General features: G+C 45.2%; 1 pseudogene; it reads right to left on the bottom strand.

Moving 5' to 3' along the window:
• Window positions 1-1,860: 1,860 nt before the first annotated feature.
• Window positions 1,861-2,723, bottom strand: Gm18904 (predicted gene, 18904; annotated as a pseudogene).

Below are 11,155 nucleotides of genomic sequence, written 5' to 3'. Positions count from 1 at the left end.
GCCTAACAACCACCAATACAGAGGGGAGCAGAAGTTAAGTCTATGATAGACTTCCAGCACCAGCCAATCATGTTAAAGGCCACAGGAGCTTTCCAATGAGATGCTTGAATAGAATAGGATAGAATAGAATAGAGTAGAATAGAATAGAATAGAATAGAATAGAATAGGAGTAGAATGTAGACCCTGTTGTGAGTTGTATCAGATTGGCTCCTGTCTTTTTTTTTTGGGGGGGGGGGGATCACGACACCTCCCTGGCACCATGCTCCTTCTTTTCTCATCATCTGTGTGTGCAGCTGTTTGAGAGCTATAAAGATAATATATGTGTACATAACAGCGATCATGTGCTGAGTGTTATTACATCGGTCACTTCCATATTAAGCTAATTAATCCTTGCAGTAGTATCCTGGGGCAGGTACTGTTTGAAAGTGAGAAACTGGAGTCTAGAGAGCTTCAGCAAGCAAAAGGTGGAGTTCTCACTCTTAATCATTTTGTCCTGTGCTTGTAGTCTTCATGTTGAGAGTGTGGACACAGACTTTGACATGAATAAGACCCAAGTTCAAATCCCAACTCACTCACTTCCTTGTCACATGACTTTGGAGAGCAAACCAATATGTCTGGCCCTCAGTATTCTCATCTATAGAGGGAGTAAACATCAACTCTGTTGTAATTGCTAAGTAGACGAGTGCTTGGAGCATCATGTGTTAGAGCAGTGGCTCTCAGTGGTCCTGATGCTGCGGCCCTTTAATACAGTTCCTCATGTTGTGCCAACCATAAAATTCTGTTGCTACTTCATAAGTATAATTCTGCTACTGTTATGAATTATAATGTAAATATCTGATATGTGGGATGTTGTGTTTTATAAAAAAGATAAGGAAAGAAGGGATATGTTTGAGGGAGGTGCAGTAAGATGTGGGAGAAGGGGGTGGCTCTTCAGACCCATGCTGAGGCATCCCTTCCCTCTGAGGGACCAGCCACAAGATACTATAGAATAGAGTTTATTCAGGGCATAGGGAAGGGAGTTGAGAGAAAGGCAGAGAGAGAGAGAGAGAGAGAGAGAGAGAGAGAGAGAGAGAAAGAAGAAGAAGAAGAAGAAGAAGAAGAAGAAGAAGAAGAAGAAGAAGAAGAAGAAGAAAAAGAAGAAGAAGAAGAAGAAGAAGAAGAAGAAGAAGAAGAAGAAGAAGAAGAAGAAGAAGAGGAAGAAGAAGAAGAGGAAGGAGGAGGAGGAGGAGGAGGAGGAGGAGAGGCCGGCCATGAGCACGTGGGGAGAGAAGGGGGAGGAGAGTGGGACAAGGGTAAGGGAGCAGGAGCATGAGCAAGAGAGCAAGAGAGAGAGGAGCGGGCAAGCAGCCCCTTTTATATAGTGAGTCAGGCATACCTGGCTGTTGCCAGGTAACTGAGGGGTGGAGCCTAGATGAAATGCCAACACAGGTTATCTGATATGCCGTCCCAAAGGGGTTGTGATCCACAGATTGAGAACCACCGTTCATGTTTCAACATCCCCTGGCTAGGACAGATCTGCTTAAAAAAGACCACCCTGGTGGTGAACTGGATGTCCATAACTTAGCTGGAAAGGTGGCCCTTTCTGAATTCTGCCTACATGGTCAGACACCAGGGCTTCTTTTTTACTGCCAGAGACTCCGTCTAGTGACATAGCTGGGGCAGTTACCCATTCTGTTGGTCAACTAGGGTGTTCAAGTGTGGCACTCTCCTAGGGCAGGGGACTCTGTAGAGGGAGCCTGAAGGAACCTATGTTCAGACAGAGCCTCCTGTGATCTTGGGGTTCTTGGCTTGGCTGAAACCTTGTTATTGCTTTGTTTCAGAGTGGACACTGCCAGGGCTTACTGCTTCACCTGTTTAAATGAGGGACTTCAAGACTACACAGCATGGCTCTTTTCAGTTATTGCATGAAGGAGTTACACTAGTCCAAGTTAAAAGTGGACCCCAAATGATTACATTATATAAGCTGTGAGGTTTTTAAACTTGTGACAGGGACAGAAGGGAAATTCTACTCAGTGCAAGGAAATCCTCACTTAAGCTTCAGAGAGCCACAAGCTCTTAAAACCCATGAACCTTCAGCTGATCATCCTTAGCCAGCCCAGTCTCTATCAGGAACTGACATGTTTATGCGCTGGTCACCCGGTAGCTGAATTCTTCATATTCTGTATGCTCAATTACACCATTGCAGGCAAATTTCTTCTTAAACACCTTCACTAGTTTCTTTTTATCATAATCATCAGTGATCCCTTGGACAGTTGTAAGGGTCTTCCTGCTGTTTCTCTATTGAGTTCTTTTTGTTGTTGTTGTTGTTTTGTTTTTTGAGACAGGGTTTCTTTGTAGCCCTGGCTGCCCTGGAACTCACTCTGTAGATCAGGCTGGCCTGTAACTCAGAAATCCGCCTGCCTCTGCCTCCCAACTCCTGGCATCAAAGGTGTGCGCTACCACGCCCGGCTCTCTGTTGAATTCTTATATGTATATAATCCTCAGTGCCAGCAGGAAGCAGGTCATCACCCTTACTTGCATCAGCAAAGGGGTCGAAAGAGTGGAGGTTCTGGATAGCGGACATACTATAGATTCCTTTACCTTGGTAGAAACTGCCTTTGGAAGGTGTCTGCGGGGGAAGGCAGGCAGGGAGGGGGGAAGGGAGGGACTGAAGCGTCGGGAATCGAGGGGGCTCAAGTGGGAGGCAGCTGAGTCCTCAGTGGTGGCTCAGTGACTAGGGTGGACGTTTACTTCTGACTTAGCACTTTAGCCTGTTAAGGGGGCAAGAGGTACCTGGATGGCATCAGTCTTCAGTCACCAGGCCCAGAAGGGTGGGAGGCTTTCCCGGGGAGGAGGAACATGGCGGGGACTCACCTTACTTTGACAACAAAGTCTAGGCAAAGTTGGGGCAGCCAACTCTCCAGTGTCCTGCTTGTCCATGTGGGCCAGGTCCTGGCAGCAGGTGAGGCATTGGGGCAGTCTTTCCTAGTGGTTAGTGTTATCACAATCCAGGTGGAGTTGCCGCTGTGCCCCATTATCTTCTTGGAGACTCTGGGTGTCACTGCTAGGATTTGGGAGTCTCTGTCACAGTTAAGTTTAAACATCTGAAACGCCATATCCAGCAGGTTTCTGAGAAGTTTCAGGATGATTATTACGTGTGTCTGAGGGAAACAACCCTTGCTTGTTTTTTTTTTTAATTACTTGCTTTCAGCTGTACCTTGAAAACATATACAGGAAGCTAAACTCAGCTTTTTTTTCCCCCCTGCAATTGATTATATTAGTACTTAGCATAACTACAAATATAGTTCTGAACATATTAAAGCTCAATCATACTTAACAGTTTAATAAAAACCTTTCCATGAGTACAATCCATCGAGCGACTGGCAACCTTATTTTCTTGGTCCTCATGTAGTGGATCATTATAGAATATCACAGGTTCTCTCATGGCTCAGCTTACCAAAATAGTGACAACTTAATATTAGTCAGAACAAAGTGGTTAGACATATATTTTTTTTCTTGTTTTTTTTTTTTTTGAGATAGGGTTTCTCTGTATAACCCTGGCTGTCCTGAAACTCACTTTGTAGACCAGGCTGGCCTCGAACTCCCAAGTGCTGGGATTAAAGGCGTGCACCACCACGCCCTGCTTTAGACATACATTTTAAAATCAGTCTTTGTTAGCCTGAATAGACTTTAGGTAAGGAGAGACATTTTAAAGCCAGTGGTTCAAAACTTCCCCAATTCTGTGACCCTTCAACCCAGTTTCCCAGGTGGTCGTGACCCCCAACCATAAAATAATTCTGGTTGCTACTTCACAACTGCATTTTTGCCATTGTTATGAATTGCAGTGGGAACACCCAACATGCAAACATTTATGTTTATGTTTGGTCACCATAATGGTGGCCCTAATTTTTGACATCTTAATGATCTATTTATGAAGATCACATACTAATAAAAACATTATAATAAAATATTTTATAAGTTTAAAATGTCCCAAAGCCTTATGAACTTAGATATTTTAAAAAGCAGTTTCTTAAAAGGTATCCAGTTTGTGTGAAACTCCAACATTTTTTAAAAAGAAGTTTAAAATGTCTACTCTTTTGTAACATCAAAATAAAATACTTTTTTTTGTTAAATTCCAAGAGTGAAAATACAGGGCACAATCATTATCTGTAGAAGGCAAAACCGAGCTGCAACAGTGCAATCAGTCTAACACCTCTACAGTCAATATCATCTGGGTGACTCTTGTGTTACAACATTTGGCTGCCAGCAAGGTGTGTTCTTATACATGAATTCACAGAGGTACAGCTTTAATACCTTATTATACTGTTTTTAAATCGTATCTTTCCCAAACCTTGTTTTTAAGACAAGGCAGGAATTATCGCACAAAAATTCTATCCCATTTTAAAAGTATCTTTGGAGCCCTATTGACTTCTTGGTTGGTCTATACCACGTGGTTGCCCTTAATCAAAATGGCGGTAAAACCATACAACATCCGTCTTCTCCAACTGTACCTAGCAAAGATGGCAACCAGCCACATGGTGGCTGTTTAAAGATGGTGTCAAGCCACATGTCTTAATTAGGGTTTCCATTACCGTGAAGAGACACTATGACCACACCAACTCTTATAAAGAAAAACATTTAATTGGGATTGGCTTATAGATTCAGAGTTTTAATACATTACAGGCATGGTGGGGAACATTGAGGTATGCAGGCAGACATGATGCTGGAGAGACCTTAGAGTTCTACAACTGGATCGATCCACAGGCAGCAAGCAGCATGCTGGGAACTGCCTTGAGCTCCTGACACCTTAAGGCCCGCCCCCACCCTGACGCACTTCCTCCTCCAAGACCACACCCACTCCAAGGCCACACCTCCTAGTAGTGCCACTCTCTATGCATGTATGAGGCTCATTTTTATTTAAACACCACACCACATGTTGCTTATATCCCAAAACGGAATCATGCCACATGGTTCCTTTAAGATTACCTATGCACAGACTTAATTTTCAACCCTATGAGTTTTTAAGCCAACTTCTTACAGATATTACAGATATTTAACCATATCCAATAAATTTATAAGCCAATAATCCCTTTAGCTGTTTTTCTCTCTTTCTTTTCTCCTTTCTTTCTCCTTCCTTCCTTCCTTCCTTCCTTCTTTCCTTCCTTCCTTCCTTCCTTCCTTCCTTCCTTCCTTCCTCTCTCTCTCTCTCTCTCTCTCTCTCTCTCTCTCTCTCTCTCTCTCTCTTTCTTTCTTTCCTGTTTCAGCTCTTGACTTCAGACATAGAGATTTTAAAATCATGCCTGGGTCTGAAGCAAACTCTAACCCAATTCCAGAGCCAGTCTTTCAATACAGTAGAACAGCATAAAACAACTTTAACATTATCCACGCCCAAAAGACATTTGAATCTCTATTACATCAGGTCCTGTGGCCAGAACAGTTAGAGATAAACCTTGAGTCTGGGAAGCTGTGGACAGAAGAAACAGCCATCAAGCTCACACCCTTAAGACCAGTCAGATACAAATCTGCAGAGGCCATATCCAACTTTTGAAACAAACAGAACTTCTCTTACTCCCTCCAGTGCTGTAGTTTCAAGGAGAGAGGGCAGCCATTAACGCCAATATCCAAGAGCACAGCTGTGCTGTATCAGGGCTGGCTGCCAGCTTCCCTCTGGGTTTTTCGAAGCTACCTACCAGCCCAAGCATGGCACTCTGCACCTGACACTGACTGTCATTGAATCCCATGTCCCCAGAGCTCTGCTGTTTTAGGAGTGACCTTCCAAGAGCAACACTAGCTTCTTACCTGTCTTGCTGTTCATTCATCTAATTTAGTCACCCCGAGTGGTAACACACGAAGATAGACCAGACATAAGACAAGACCCAAAGCAAAGACAACAAGAGAGACAACTGCTTCAGAGGTCTACCAGTCTGATGAAGAGAAATTTTTTCTACAGCTTTCTTGTACAACCCAGACACTAGGAAGCCATCAGGCTGGGCCTCTTCAAGTTGTCCCCATTGTCCCTAGCCCCTCACCATCCAACTCCTCCACTCTGGGTCTATCCAAACTCTCTGTTGGGCTCTGGTGTCTTGGAGTGCTTCTACAGTTCCTTATCTCTGTGTGCAGCCCAGACGTTGGAATCCTGTGACCAGCTGGGTCTCTCTGAGCGTGAAACTTTGCACGTCAGCTCCTGGTCTCACCAGGAGGTCCTTAAGGCTCCGTGGTCAGCAGAAAGAATCTGGTGGTTCTGGCTGGACTCTCCAGATAAACAGAATTAACCCCTGGGCCATGGGGTGCACAGACCTTATCAGGCGCTCCCCATTCCCAGACAGTTTATCTGACAACCATAATGTAGAAACCAGGCAGGAAGTGTCAAAGGAAGCTGGCTAAAAAAGGCTTCTGTGACTTACAAGAAGGAGGCCCCAATTAAAAAAAAAATGCTTCCTAGTCCCCCCACCCTGTGTGTGTGTGTGTGTGTGTGTGTGTGTGTGGTCCCCTGGCATTGGAATGGAGACCCTAGTTCCAGAACTTATGGTGGAATTTTTTTTCTTATCTCTCTAGGGCCTCCAAATGTTAATGATGAATCCTGAGAAAAAACAGTTTCACAATTCTGAGCCCAATTTGAAGCAAGTTTTAATTAAATACTGATCAGGATGGACTTTGCTCAGGAAGAGTCCCTAGAATTCCCAGCTGAGCAGCCCTAAGACACATGTACCAGAGGCTTTTAAGGAAAACCCTATGGCCACCATAATTTCCCATGTGGTTTTGTTATTTAGCACCACCCTCAGCATCCCAGGGAGTTACCTGGTCCTCGGGTGAGTGGGGCTTACAAATTAACCTTGGATCTTACAGTGGATTTATGTCAGACCAGTGCAGCAACACCAAGCGCCTTCTGTTGGCAGAGAGCAGGCCTGCTGAAGCCATTCTTTGGCATTAAAAACAAAACTAAGCTACCAGTATGTTCTGAAGGCCTTTCAGTCCAATATTGACAAGCAAAAACCTGTTTCATTTTCTCTGCCATGGCCACCTTGAGAACAGGCAACACTTAACCTTTCCTCTTGTTTTGTTTGTTTGTTTGATTGCTTGCTTGTTTTTGTTTTTCCCCTACAGTTTAATCATCTTCAGGTAAGGAAACCAAGTGTTATCGTGCACATACCAAAGCTTTTGTGATTACTGAAAGATGCCACAGCAGTGGCTCTCAACCTGTGGGTCACCACCCTTTTGAGGGGTCGGATGACTCTTTCACAGGGGTCACCTAAAACACATGGTCATCAGAAAAACAGAAATATTTACATTATGATTCATAATAGTAGCAAAATTACAGTTATAGAGAAGCAACAAAAATAATGGTATGGTTGGGGGTCACCTCAGCATGAGGAACTGTGTTAAAGGGTCACTGCATTAAGAAGGTCGTACAGAGTCTGGACCCTAACTGCCTCTCAGATCTCACAGTGGAGGAGGAGGGTCTAGCCAGCCTCACGAGGGTCTCTTCACTCTTCCTGACTTGCTCGTCTTCAGTCTGTTTTGTTGTCTTTGGTTTCCAGGTGTTGGAGCTGAGGCAGAATGGGAAAGAGGAGGAAGCCATCTTGGTCTTTCTGCTCTCTTCACTGGTCTCTCTTGGCTGACAGGCTTTGAGATAGTTATCACTACACTTTTCTGCCACGTGGGTGGGGCTTCTCAGAGGTACTGTCTGTTGCTGATGGCAATACATCCTGCCACTAACTAACCTCTTACGATCCATGTCTCTCCTTTAATCCTATGGCTGTCTCTGGAGTTGCATTCCTAGCGTCTACCATTAATGTTGCCTCTTTCTCTGGGAGAGGCCGTTTTGTGATGTTTCCAGATACACCCCATGGTCACGACTAGACTCATGAGTGCTACAGCATACCAAGGCAGTCAGGATGCTTCAGAAGGCTATGTCCAAGAATGAGGTTGGCTGCATGATAGTCCCTGCTGGTCCTTGCTCATCCATTCCCACAGTTCCTCAGGAGCAGAGAATAGAGAGCTGTGTGCTCTCTGTCATAAGGAATCCCTTGAGCATACATTCCTGAGGATTTCTTCATCTTCTCTGAGTACTCTTGTGACAAATTAGTTTGGGTACCATTTGGCGGGCTTTGGTGCTGTCTTAGAGTTTCCATTGCTTTGAAATAACACCATGACCAAGGCAACTCTTATAAGGCCAATATTTAGTCAGGACTGGCTTACAGGTTCAGAGGTTCAGTCCAGCCGCGCGCATGGTGGCGCTTGCCTTTAATCCCAGCACTTGGGAGGCAGAGGCAGGTGAATTTCTGAGTTCGAGGCCAGCCTGGTCTACAGAGTGAGTTCCAGGACAGCCAGGGCTACACAGAGAAACCCTGTCTCCAAAAAAACAAAACAACAACAACAAAACCCCAAAACAAAAAACAAAAACAAACAAACAAAACCAGAGGTTCAGTACATTATGATCATGTCAGGAAGTATGGCAGCATCCAGGTACGTCCAGGCAGACATGGTGAGGAGCTGAGAATTTTGCATCTTGATCAGAAGGCAGCTAAGAGAAGACTGTCTTCCAGGCAGCTGAGAGGAATGTAGGCTTAGATTTTTCAAAACCTATTTTACTAGGGGTTCTCAAATGCTTCAACCCCTCTTCTAGCCCACCATCCAAACATAGGGGAGAAGAGATGGTAAACAGGACAGGGGGATGTGGACCTGTCTAGAAGTAGTTCTTTGGGGATGTGTCCAATCTCCATTGTCTGGGTACCAGCAGTCCAGTTCAGTGATGTTAAGACACCAAACTGAAATCAGCAGTGGTGGCAGGAACCAGGCTTCTGCCATAGCAGCATCGAGTCAGTGGGAGTGACCAGAACCAGCCATAATGCCAGGAGAAGTTCTTTGCTGTGCCTCTCTTATCAAAGCAAAGACGCAAGACCAATGAAGCATCGCAAGGCCAGCTATGCAAGCACCCCATCGCAATCTGCTGAGTCCTATTTATACTCTCTCCAAACATCATGTCTTTCCATGTGTCCTGCCTCAGCATAACACCACATGAGTTTGCATCACATGACACAACCAGAAACTTCCACTTCAGAGGAGGGTCTCAAAGCCCACTCCCCCAGTGACACACTTCCTCCAACAAGGCCACACCTCTTAATAGTGCCATTCCCTGGGCAAAGCATATTCAAACCACCACAGGTTCCTATCCAGCCGGTCTTTGTAGCCCGCTGGGGAGGGAAGAAATTACTATTCAGTGTTTTCTCTTTGGGGCCTTCAGACAAAATGCAGAGATAACAAGAGAATCTCTTCACACCTCACAGAGAGTTGTAGATTTCACATTGCTGGGGGAACTTCCTGTGCTAACTGCACATTGAGACTCCCTCATGACTCATTTTGAAAAGTTATTTCCAGATTGTACTGTCTCTGGGAAATAGTGCTTGTTCTTTGATGATGTCCACAAATGTCCTCATGTCTGCACCAACAACTGTTTGCCAGCTTAACGGGAACATAATTGAAGTGTCCAAACGGGTAGAAAGCCCTATATAACCATGGCTGTTTCTTCTTTGCAAATTTCAGCTCTGTGAATGTTTTAACTCTTTAAGGCCTGGATGCTATTGCCATCATACGATAAAGAAAAAGACAAGGCAGGAACAAATTAAGATATATATATATGCATATATATATATATATATATATATATATATATATATATATAATACCAAGGTCACATGACTAGGAGAAAAGTGTCTTGGCTAAGGTTTCTATTGTTGTGATAAAACACCATGACCAAAAGCAACTTGGTGTGGCTAAGGTTTATTTCAGCTTAGAACGCTCAGCTCACACTTGGTCAGAAGCAAGGGAAGTGAAGAATGAAGTAAAGGTCACAGAAGAACAAGGCTTCCTGGCTTCCTCCTCATGACGTACTCAGCATGCTCTCTCATACCATCTAGGAGTACCTACCCTGGAGTGGCACTCTCCACAATGGGCTGGGCCCTCCCACATCAGTTATAATCAAGAAAATGCCCCTACAGACTTGCAAATCTGGCCAATCCAGTAGGGGAATTCTCTCAATTGAAAGGTTGCCTCTTCCCAAAGGACTCCAGCCTATGCCAAGTTGACATGAAAAGTAGGCCCCACACAGAACTATCCCAAAGCCCTGCTTACCTGCTCCCAGAGCTCCCACTCATGGCTACATTCTGTGACTGGGGTAAGACTACTGCAAGGAATGAGACCCCCTCCTCTGTTGACCTTCCACCAAAGCCCTTTGGAGTTTCCTTAGTCTAGGACGCGTGCCCAGGGGAGGGGATAGCCTCTGAGTCAAAGTTAGGTCCTCAGGGTTGTGGGTTGGGCTCCAACACTTGATATTGCTGCACACAGGGTGGGGAGAGCACATTTTGGAGAGATGGGATTGTTTTCTCAGGATAAGAACCCTGGGAAGATGGTCCCCTGTCTGGATCTTTCTGCAGTTAGACCACCGCGAGAACTGTGAGCTAAACGAAGTGCATCTGTAAGGGAGCATGTAGTATAGGTTCTGTGAATTAACTCCAGGTATACGTCTGGATAAGGGCGACACACCTCCGCTCCTTCAAGAAGGTGGCTGAAGTATGGCCATGTCCACCTCAACCTTTTGTCTGAGCCCACCAGAGGAGGTTGTCTGGGGGTTCCGGGTATGCAATGAGGAACCAGCTGGGACTTCTGGAAGAGAAGGAATGAGAACAGGTGTTCAGATGCAAGAGCCCATTGAGAGAAGGAATTTTAAATAATCCTCTTCCCAATATGTTCTTAAAGGATCTGGCCTGTGTCGGGGAGGAGGAGGGAGGGAGGGAGCGTGCTTAGCCTTAGAGCTTTCTTTTCTGGTATCCGAGGCAGCAGGTCAGAACAAGATTTGGCAGAGGGCAACTCAATAGACCTGCTAGATCAGCAAGGACAAGGGCAAAGAAGCCATGTCACAAGGCTTGCTGGAACCCTGGCTGGAACACCATAGGTGGCCAACAAAATAGCCCATGCCCTCATCCAGTGACTGCCCCACCTGGGAATCCATCCCATATACAGTTACCAAACCCAGACACTATTGTGGATGCCAACAAGTGCTTGCTGACAGGAGCCTAATATAGCTGTCTCCTGTGAGGCTCTGCCAGTGCCTGACAAATACAGGAGTGGGTGCTCACAGCCTGGACTGAGCACAGGGTCACCAATGAAGGAGCGAGAG

This window comes from Mus musculus, chromosome 10, assembly GCF_000001635.26.
Source record: "Mus musculus strain C57BL/6J chromosome 10, GRCm38.p6 C57BL/6J".
Taxonomy (NCBI): Eukaryota; Metazoa; Chordata; class Mammalia; order Rodentia; family Muridae; genus Mus; species Mus musculus.
This window is presented reverse-complemented; position numbering and strand designations above follow the sequence as displayed.